General features: G+C 30.2%; 1 long non-coding RNA gene across 1 annotated transcript in view; it reads right to left on the bottom strand.

The window, feature by feature from the left end:
• Positions 1-9,075, bottom strand: part of LOC119614136 — a 35,227-nt gene extending 26,152 nt beyond the window's left edge. Inside the window, exons 1-2 of the long non-coding RNA XR_005232302.1 lie at positions 9,022-9,075; positions 3,206-3,286 (exon numbers count right to left, since the gene is read on the bottom strand). This is a non-coding gene — a long non-coding RNA (uncharacterized LOC119614136). The remainder of the gene's footprint in view (positions 1-3,205; positions 3,287-9,021) is intronic.
• Positions 9,076-10,588: the final 1,513 nt, after the last annotated feature.

A 10,588-nucleotide genomic window follows, 5' to 3' on the forward strand; every position in this document is an offset into this window, starting at 1 on the left:
TCTTAATTTTTTTCATTTGTTGCAAGCAGCATCAGCAGCAGCAATAGAGTTGGCAATAATGTCTCATGTTGCAATTTGCGAGTTTTTTTTTCCTTGTAGTTGTTTGCTTTTGCAAAACCTAATAGGAAATTGAGTTATGGCTAATAAAATGTAGCTATTTCTTAAAACATTTTATAGTGTATTAAATCTGTAGAATATTAGCTACTAATAGCCTTTTGATTTTCTTCAATAACTGTTCTAGTTCTCAAGTTATAGCGAATTTTATAAACCAACCTCTGAATTAATATTAATCATACGCCCTGATGATTACAAATAGATTTTTAATTAATTCACTCAGTTTTTAACGAAAAATTTCTTTATAAATTGCAAAAATTTCCTATTGGGTTTGAATTATATTACTAAAAGTATTTATTTATATGTGTATTTTTTTAGATAGTCTGTTGGTTTTTCTTTAGTTTAACTCTAAATCGTTTTCTTGTCTGTCTGTCCCATTAGTTTATTTAGCGACAGTATGTTTTTTTCTTTACTTAAAACATTAGCAACATTTTATAACCTTTGTTCTGGTCGTAGTTTCTTCTTTTTTATTTCTTCGCAAGACAGTTCAGAGTTTTGTTTCTTTGTTTTCTTCTTCCTCTGTGTCTTTAAATAGTTTTCTGGTTCGCGTCTAGCCAAGGTATTTATGTATGCGATCTTGTCTTGTATAAAACCCAATGTCTCCACCACTGCCTGTATGACATCTTTTGGCTTTTGCTATAAAATATCTAGTATTATTTTTATGTATTTTAAGGAATTTCGTTGTTTTTTTTTTCTGCTTGCTGTCCAAATAGCTAAAAAAACATAATTTTAGCTTAAAAATCGAAAGTGAAATTGATAGTTTTTTTTCAGTAACTTCTGTCGAAATACCTACATACTAGTAAAACTTAAAAAAAAATATCTATTAAAACTAGTTTTTTATTACTAGTGGCAAGTTGTGTAGAGAAAAACAAACATAAATTATGGAAATATTTGTTAAACAGATTTAAAACCACAGGCGACATTTGTTTACAATATGTAACAGAGCCATAAAACAGTCATTAAGAAAAGTTAGGGTAGGGGCAGTGCAAAGTTGAGTTATTTGGTATTTAAAACATTTCAGTAAATAATCTACATATTTTCTTTTCTTCGTACAGTATCAAAACTCAATGCCCTCAAATGCACTAGAACTCAATAAGAACATAGTGGAAATGAACCATACCTGAATTAGATCTGAAATAGAACTGAACTAGAACTCAATCAGAACTCACCTTCAACTCAACTAAATCTAATCTAGAACTAGAACTGAACTAGAACTGAACTAAACTGACCTAGAACTGAACTAGAACTGAACTAGAACTGAACTAGAACTGAACTAGAACTGAACTAGAACTGAACTAGAACTGAACTAGAACTGAACTAGAACTGAACTAGAACTGAACTAGAACTGAACTAGAACTGAACTAGAACTGAACTAGAACTGAACTAGAACTGAACTAGAACTGAACTAGAACTGAACTAGAACTGAACTAGAACTGAACTAGAACTGAACTAGAACTGAACTAGAACTGAACTAGAACTGAACTAGAACTGAACTAGAACTGAACTAGAACTGAACTAGAACTGAACTAGAACTGAACTAGAACTGAACTAGAACTGAACTAGAACTGAACTAGAACTGAACTAGAACTGAACTAGAACTGAACTAGAACTGAACTAGAACTGAACTAGAACTGAACTAGAACTGAACTAGAACTGAACTAGAACTGAACTAGAACTGAACTAGAACTGAACTAGAACTGAACTAGAACTGAACTAGAACTGAACTAGAACTGAACAAGAACTGAACTAGAACTGAACTAGAACTGAACTAGAACTGAACTAGAACTGAACTAGAACTGAACTAGAACCGAACTAGAACTGAACTAGAACTGAACTAGAACTGAACTAGAACTGAACTAGAACTAAACTAGAACTGAACTAGAACTGAACTAGAACTGAACTAGAACTGAACTAGAACTGAACTAGAACTGAACTAGAACTGAACTAGAACTGAACTAGAACTGAACTAGAACTGAACTAGAACTGAACTTGAACTGAACTAGAACTGAACTAGCACTGAACTAGAACTGAACTAGAACTGAACTAGAACTGAACTAGAACTGAACTAGAACTGAACTAGAACTGAACTAGAACTAGAACTGAACTAGAACTGAACTAGAACTGTACTAGAACTGAACTAGAATTGAACTAGAACTGAACTAGAACTGTACTAGAACTGAACTAGAATTGAACTAGAACTGAACTAGAACTGAACTAGAACTAAACTAGAACTGAACTAGAACTGAACTAGAACTGAACTAGAACTGAACTAGAACTGAACTAGAACTGAACTAGAACTGAACTAGAACTGAAAAAGAACTGAACGAGAACTGAACTAGTACTGACGTAGTTTACATAGTCTAATTTTTACCACAATCGCAGGTTTTTATAATCCATTTTCTACTTAATCTTAATGCTTAACTTTGACTTTTATTCAAAACTAATGCATTTAACTAATACTTAAGTTTTTCCTTTACTCTCAACACAACTTTGATAAAAGCCGAAAAGTGTCTTTTTAAAAAGGTGAACATTTTTATATCAAAAGCAACTTTAACTGCTTATTCTAGTTGATTTTTTTATGATTTAATTTAATAAAATTCTAAATTTTTATGTAACCATTAAATTTATAAATAAACTTTTCTTTTATTTTAACACACACATTTAGAATTTATTAATATGATACGAGTTTATGATCAAATTTTTATGACCCACCACCACTATTGAAATCCACTCTCTATGAATGAAAAGACCCTTTAATAAATGTTACAAATCGATAGACTAGAGCCCAAGAAGATAACACTTTACAAACTTGAAAATTAATTTTTATTTCGAAATTATAAATGGTAATTTCTTTTTTTTTTTTTTTTTTTTTTTTGTCCAATTTAAGTTTTTGTTTTTTTGTTATTTAATATGATCACACTTATTAAAAATTTGATCGTAAAAATGGATTTCTCTCAATCTCTATAGATTTACAGGGCATTACCCACAAAACGAAATATGTTACAAGAAATTTCACAGTATGTTACGAGCATATTTTTATGGTCGTTAATAAATACGGTGAGAAAAAAATATTTGGAATTTCAAAACTTACCTTAGTCGGGTGTAGAGTTGTTGTTATTGATTAGATAAGAAATTAAAACAAAAATCCTGTTGTGGGTTTATTGGCTTCAAACTGAAATTATGACAAAAAGAAAGAAGATAGTAAGTAGTTCGTTGTCGATTCATTTGTTAGAAATTTGTTAAATTAAATGTTTATTGAATTTTTTATTATTAATGATCTAAGAGGGATTTGTTTTAAAAGAAAATATTTTTCGCCCCCAATGCAGTTAGTTATTGGGTAAGTAAAACTAAACTAGAATTGAACTATAGTAGAACTAGTAGAACTGAACTAGAACTGAACTAGAACTGAACTAGAACTGAACTAGAACTGAACTAGAACTGAACTAGAACTGAACTGAACTAGAACTGAACTAGAACTGAACTAGAACTGAACTAGAACTGAACTAGAACTGAACTAGAACTGAACTAGAACTGAACTAGAACTGAACTAGAACTGAACTAGAACTGAACTAGAACTGAACTAGAACTGAACTAGAACTGAACTAGAACTGAACTAGAACTGAACTAGAACTGAACTAGAACTGAACTAGAACTGAACTAGAACTGAACTAGAACTGAACTAGAACTGAACTAGAACTGAACTAGAACTGAACTAGAACTAGAACTGAACTAGAACTGAACTAGAACTGAACTATAACTGAACTATAACTGAACTATAACTGAACTAGAACTGAACTAGAACTGAACTAGAACTGAACTAGAACTGAACTAGAACTGAACTAGAACTGAACTAGAACTGAACTAGAACTGAACTAGAACTGAACTAGAACTGAACTAGAACTAAACTAGAACTGAACTAGATCTGAACTAGAACTGAACTAGAACTGAACTAGATCTGAACTAGAACTGAACTAGAACTGAACTAGAACTGAACTAGAACTGAACTAGAACTGAACTAGAACTGAACTAGAACTGAACTAGAACTGAACTAGAACTGAACTAGAACTGAACTAGAACTAAACTAGAACTGAACTAGAACTGAACTAGAACTGAACTAGAATTGAACTAGAACTGAACTAGAACTGAACTAGAACTGAACTAGAACTGAACTAGAACTGAACTAGAACTGAACTAGAACTGAACTAGAACTGAACTAGAACTGAACTAGAACTGAACTAGAACTGAACTAGAACTGAACTAGAACTGAACTAGAACTGAACTAGAACTGAACTAGAACTAAACTAGAACGGAACTAGAACTAGAACTGAACTAGAACTGAACTAGAACTGAACTAGAACTGAACTAGAACTGAACTAGAACTGAACTAGAACTGAACTAGAACTGAACTAGAACTGAACTACTGAACTAGAACTGAACTAGAACTGAACTAGAACTGAACTAGAACTGAACTAGAACTGAACTAGAACTGAACTAGAACTGAACTAGAACTGAACTGAACTGAACTTTAACTGAACTATAACTGAACTAGAACTGAACTAGAACTGAACTAGAACTGAACTAGAACTGAACTAGAACTGAACTAGAACTGAACTAGAACTGAACTAGAACTGAACTAGAACTGAACTAGAACTGAACTAGAACTGAACTAGAACTGAACTAGAACTGAACTAGAACTGAACTAGAACTGAACTAGAACTGAACTAGAACTGAACTAGAACTGAACTAGAACTGAACTAGAACTGAACTAGAATTAAACTAGAATTGAACTAGAACTGAACTAGAACTGTACAATTAAAATGCAATAGGGCCTAACCGAAGGACCTTAGCATTACCATTTGCATTACTTTGGATTATATAAGTAACTAGTAGCAACTATTTATCATACCAAATGTGTTTGTATTTAAACACTCATTTTGAATTAAATTTGGCAAAAAGATATTAAAAATATTAATAATATAATAAAATTATAAACAAAAAACCGTATGTAAATACTTGTTTATTTAGCCAAGTGTTTTTAAGCATTAAAATAAATTTTACCCACAGTTATGAGGAATATATGACGCCAATAAGTACGTTATTAAATATTTTTTTATATTTCAGACTATTTTTGTTTTCGTTTTATTTGATTTTGTATTTTACCAAACAAAATTCCATAGAACGAACGTGTACTGAAGTTTAAAACCGTAGAGTAGACGACGGTACTATTTTCAACGACTTAACTATTTAGCATAAAAACTACTAAATAAAAATAGCCAGTCACTAGATTTAAACCTCAGTCACTAACACCTTAAGTAAGCAATGCAAAACAAATTGGCAAAAAAAAAAAACAAAAACCTCAAGTTAGCAAACAATGAACAAAAATATTTATAAATAAAAAATAAAACAAATAAAACATAAAAAACTATATTTACTTAACGAAAACAAAAATAACTTCAGAGAAATACTTGTTTTTTCTGTTCAAAACTCTCAATAAATAAAAAGAAAATTTATTCAAACACATTTCAAATTACACACATACGTTTTGCTAGTTTACAACAACTACCATGGAGCTTAGGTTTAAACTTTGAGTTATTTAAGACTTAAACTCGCAATTAAATCTACTTTGCAAGTTTTGAAATTATTGTAAAACGTTAATAAATATATGAGAGTATGAAAAAGAATATAAGGAAAAATTAGCCATAAATATTTTTTAAATGTGAATTTTTTTTTTTAAATCTACAACTCAACGGCCTTGAATCCGTCTATAGATTTTTAATAAAATATCACAGACAAACAGGTTTAAAACCCTGAGTTCTTTAGGTTAACTGTAGTTACTTTTAGAATTTAAAAAAAAAATTTAACAAGGATATAGCTTAAGTATAAGAAAATAGCTTGTTAATATTCTAGGTCTATTTTCAGTTTTTTTAATTCTATTAAAAAATGGTTTTTAATAATTTTTTCATTATATTTTCCTTTTTCATAAAAATTCTTTCCTATTTAACTAGACACTAACCAACACTTTTTTCAAATGCCTTAGGCGACCGTTGTGCATTGAGAATGCAAGTTTTCTTTTTACGTTTCTAAAGTGTTTTTGAATAAATCGTTATTCAATGCACGTATTTCTTGATTATAAATTCCATTAATTTCTTTTTTTTTTAACGCGTTGTCATATAGCTACCAAAGAACAAAAATTCTCCTTTAGTTATTGACCTTTTAATAAATTATATGCTGTTGTTTAGAATCCGCATTAACACGGTGGGCATTTTTTAAATAAAACTATATAAAAAATATTCATCATTAGTTTATGTTAAATTTTGTAACAAAATAATAAACAAAAAACTGTAGGAAATCTGGCCGTAGCCAATAAGTGAGTTAAGACTGAACTAGTACTGAACTAGAACTGAACTAAAACTCAACTAAAACTGAACTAGAACTGAACTAGAACTGAACTAGAACTAAACTAGAACTGAACTAGAACTGAACTAGAACTGAACTAGAACTGAACTAGAACTGAACTAGAACTGAACTAGAACTGAACTAGAACTGAACTAGAACTGAACTAGAACTGAACTAGAACTGAACTAGAACTGAACTAGAACTGAACTAGAACTGAACTAGAACTGAACTAGAACTGAACTAGAACTGAACTAGAACTGAACTAGAACTGAACTAGAACTGAACTAGAACTGAATTAGAACTAGAACTGAACTAGAACTGAACTAGAACTGAACTAGAACTGAACTAGAACTGAACTAGAACTGAACTAGAACTGAACTCTGAACTAGAACTGAACTAGAACTGAACTAGAACTGAACTAGAACTGAACTAGAACTGAACTAGAACTGAACTAGAACTGAACTAGAACTGAACTAGAACTGAACTAGAACTGACTAGAACTGAACTAGAACTGAACTAGAACTGAACTAGAACTGAACTAGAACTGAACTAGAACTGAACTAGAACTGAACTAGAACTGAACTAGAACTGAACTAGAACTGAACTAGAACTGAACTAGAACTGAACTAGAACTGAACTAGAACTGAACTAGAACTGAACTAGAACTGAACTAGAACTGAACTAGAACTGAACTAGAACTGAATTAGAACTGAACTAGAACTGAACTAGAACTGAACTAGAACTGAACTAGAACTGAACTAGAACTGAACTAAAACTGAACTAGAACTGAACTAGAACTGAACTAGAACTGAACTAAAACTGAACTAGAACTGAACTAGAACTGAACTAGAACTGAACTAGAACTGAACTAGAACTAAACTAGAACTGAACTAGAACTGAACTAGAACTGAACTAGAACTGAACTAGAACTGAACTAGAACTGAACTAGAACTGAACTAGAACTGAACTAGAACTGAACTAGAACTGAACTAGAACTGAACTAGAACTGAACTAGAACTGAACTAGAACTGAACTAGAACTGAACTAGAACTGAACTAGAACTGAACTAGAACTGAACTAGAACTGAACTAGAACTGAACTAGAACTGAACTAGAACTGAACTAGAACTGAACTAGAACTGAACTAGAACTGAACTAGAACTGAACTAGAACTCAACTAGAACTGAACTAAAACTAGAACTGAACTAGAACTGAACTAGAACTGAACTAGAACTGAACTAGAACTCAACTAGAACTGAACTAGAACTGAACTAGAACTGAACTAGAACTGAACTGAACTAGAACTGAACTAGAACTGAACTAGAACTGAACTAGAACTGAACTAGAACTGAACTAGAACTGAACTAGAACTGAACTAGAACTGAACTGGAACTGAACTAGAACTGAACTAGAACTGAACTAGAACTGAACTGAACTAGAACTGAACTGAACTAGAACTGAACTACAAAAATAACTAAATTCGATTTAGTTCCCTTCTCTTTACGATAAACTCTGTTCGGTCTTAAGATGTTAACAAAACCGTTCGACTCAACGATATCCGATTTAAAACATGAGCAAGAGAATCCCATACCTCTACTTGGAATAATACAATAGAGCAAACCCAACGATAGCATTCCGTGAAGCCTCTTCAAAATGATTAAGTCCGAGGTAAGTATGATGATACAGACACAACTATACAAAATTAGTCGTACGGATTTAGACTAATGAAGAGCATGCTGAGTGGACAGTAAAATGCTGCAACACATTTCCTGTCATTGCCACGCTTTCATCGAAATTAGATCAAATTATTTTGAGTCCGAGGATAATAAAGATATTACGTTCCTCAGGAACACATAGAAAAATTAGATTTCTAAAGATTGGACATAGATCGGTATATACGGTTTTTTCACTAAAATTTTGTTTTCAAAAGAAACACATAGCAGGCTCGTTAGAGGCCGTTCAAACTTCATAAGTAGCCTTTCTTTAAGTGTTATTTTGAGATACATATTTCGAAATATAATGTGTTTCTCAAATTTATCGGTCTTTGTTCTTAAATAGGTTTATTTATGCTTAATAACTTAAGCTGGATGTTACAGATCTCTCTAAGAGTAACAATTTTAGTTAAGTTTTTAAATTTCACATAGGCTGGGTTTTGTAGTTCGCACTAAAGACAAAAAATTGCACTTAAGTTTTGAAATTTTTATGAAATTGTCACTTAGTGTTAACTATAAAACCGGCCCACAGTTCTCAAAACTTATGGAGTTATTACTTGCCTTAGGGAAAACTATAAAGCACGGTCTAAATTTTTATCAACATATTGATTGGAATCTAAATACATTGAATGACTTGTATAACTTGTATTTTGGAGTTGGTTAAGTAACTAGCGAAAACACTGTCGAAAAGTGTTAACATTAAGCTAATAAGACTAAATCTAACAAGAGGACTTTTCCAAGTTTAGTAAAATTAATTTTTATAAAATAATTAAAATTATTGAAAGCTTTTTAAAACATACCTTTTAATAACAAATTGAATTGAAAATATTTTACACCAAATCCGGTTTAAAATTATTCAATAATCACTTTTATGTTTAAAAAAAATTTGCATAGAATAATTTTTCTTAAAGAAACTTTATAATAATTTTTTTAAAAATTGATTTTTTTGTTTTCTATAAAAAAAAACATAAAATTTGTTTTCATATAAAAAGTGAAAATATTAAGTTAACAACACGTTTTTTTTTAATTTTTTTGTTTTTAATATTAAAGCTGCTGCTGTATTTTATTTCAAGTTGTATCGTATTTCGTATAAAAATTTTTGTTTTATTTTTATATTTTTTAAAATTTAAATAAAAAACTACTACTACAACAACAGTAAGCTAAGTTGTAGTTGAGTAAATAATAATAATAAAGACGAACAACAACGACAAATTGTCAGCTATTTTTTTGTTGTTTTTTTTTAAATTTTTTTCTACAAAAGTTGTTGCTTTTATTTTTAAGTACACACAACAACAACAACGTATTAATTTTTTTTTTTTTTTTTTTTTTTTTTTTTGTTTTTGTTACTTAAATTTTTATATTTTTATTATATATTTTTTTTGTTTTCTTTAATACTCTTTAACACTCATACACTAACACTTTTTAACTGAACAAATCACAGCAACAACAACAACAATATTAATACATTCAAATAATTAATATTGAGACAACTAAAGTAAAGTGACTGACTGACTCGACTCGACTCTACGCGATTCGACTCTCTTGAACCAACGAAAAATTCAACCGTAATAAAACACCAACAAAAAAAAATCAACACTTTTTTTGTGGGAGCCGTGGAGAGGAGCGTTTTGAGGGGGTAAATCGAAACTCGCACACAATGTATAAAAAATTTAAAGAAGAAGCAGCAGAAATCGTAACAAAAAACGGGCTTTTTTTGGAGTTGTTTTGTTTTGTATTTTTTGTCAAAGGTAAAATCGTTTGTGAATCGATTTATAACTGTTGTTTAATAGAAAACTGCTTTTTCAGATATTTTTTTTAAACAAAAAAATCTTTAAAAATTGTTTTATTTTTCACTTTAATTTCAGCCAAATTCACTTGAAATATAACTTTTTCTCAACAAGCGAAATTTGTTTAAAAAATTTTTTTGGTAAATTTAATTTTGTTTTATTTTTTATAAAATTTGTTTGTTTTATTCCATTTTTTATTTTAATAATTTTTTAGGTTTTTATTATTATTTTGTTTTTTATTAATTCGTTTAATTTTTGTTTCTTTTAATAAAATTTTATTTTCATATTAAATTTGTTCCTATTTTACGCGCTTACAACAACCAAAAAGTACGACTCTTAAAATACAACTAGCATGTCTATATTTGTAAATTGATCAGTTTGTTGGTAGCGCTGCTCAGCATATTAGCGTTGCACTAACTTTAACAGTAGTAAGAAAAAATAAAAAATAATAATACCAAGCAACAACAACAACATCACACTTAAACTCTCTCTCACACACACAAATACTCTCTTAGTACGCTGCAGTACGTTCAGTGCTGTCATAGAAGTAGAGGATCGTGCGAGGCAAAGGTTTGCCAGA

The sequence above is a fragment of the Lucilia sericata genome, unplaced genomic scaffold (assembly GCF_015586225.1).
Source record: "Lucilia sericata isolate MDLA Ls3-8-SP2 unplaced genomic scaffold, ASM1558622v1 Contig002622F_arrow, whole genome shotgun sequence".
Lineage (NCBI taxonomy): Eukaryota > Metazoa > Arthropoda > Insecta > Diptera > Calliphoridae > Lucilia > Lucilia sericata.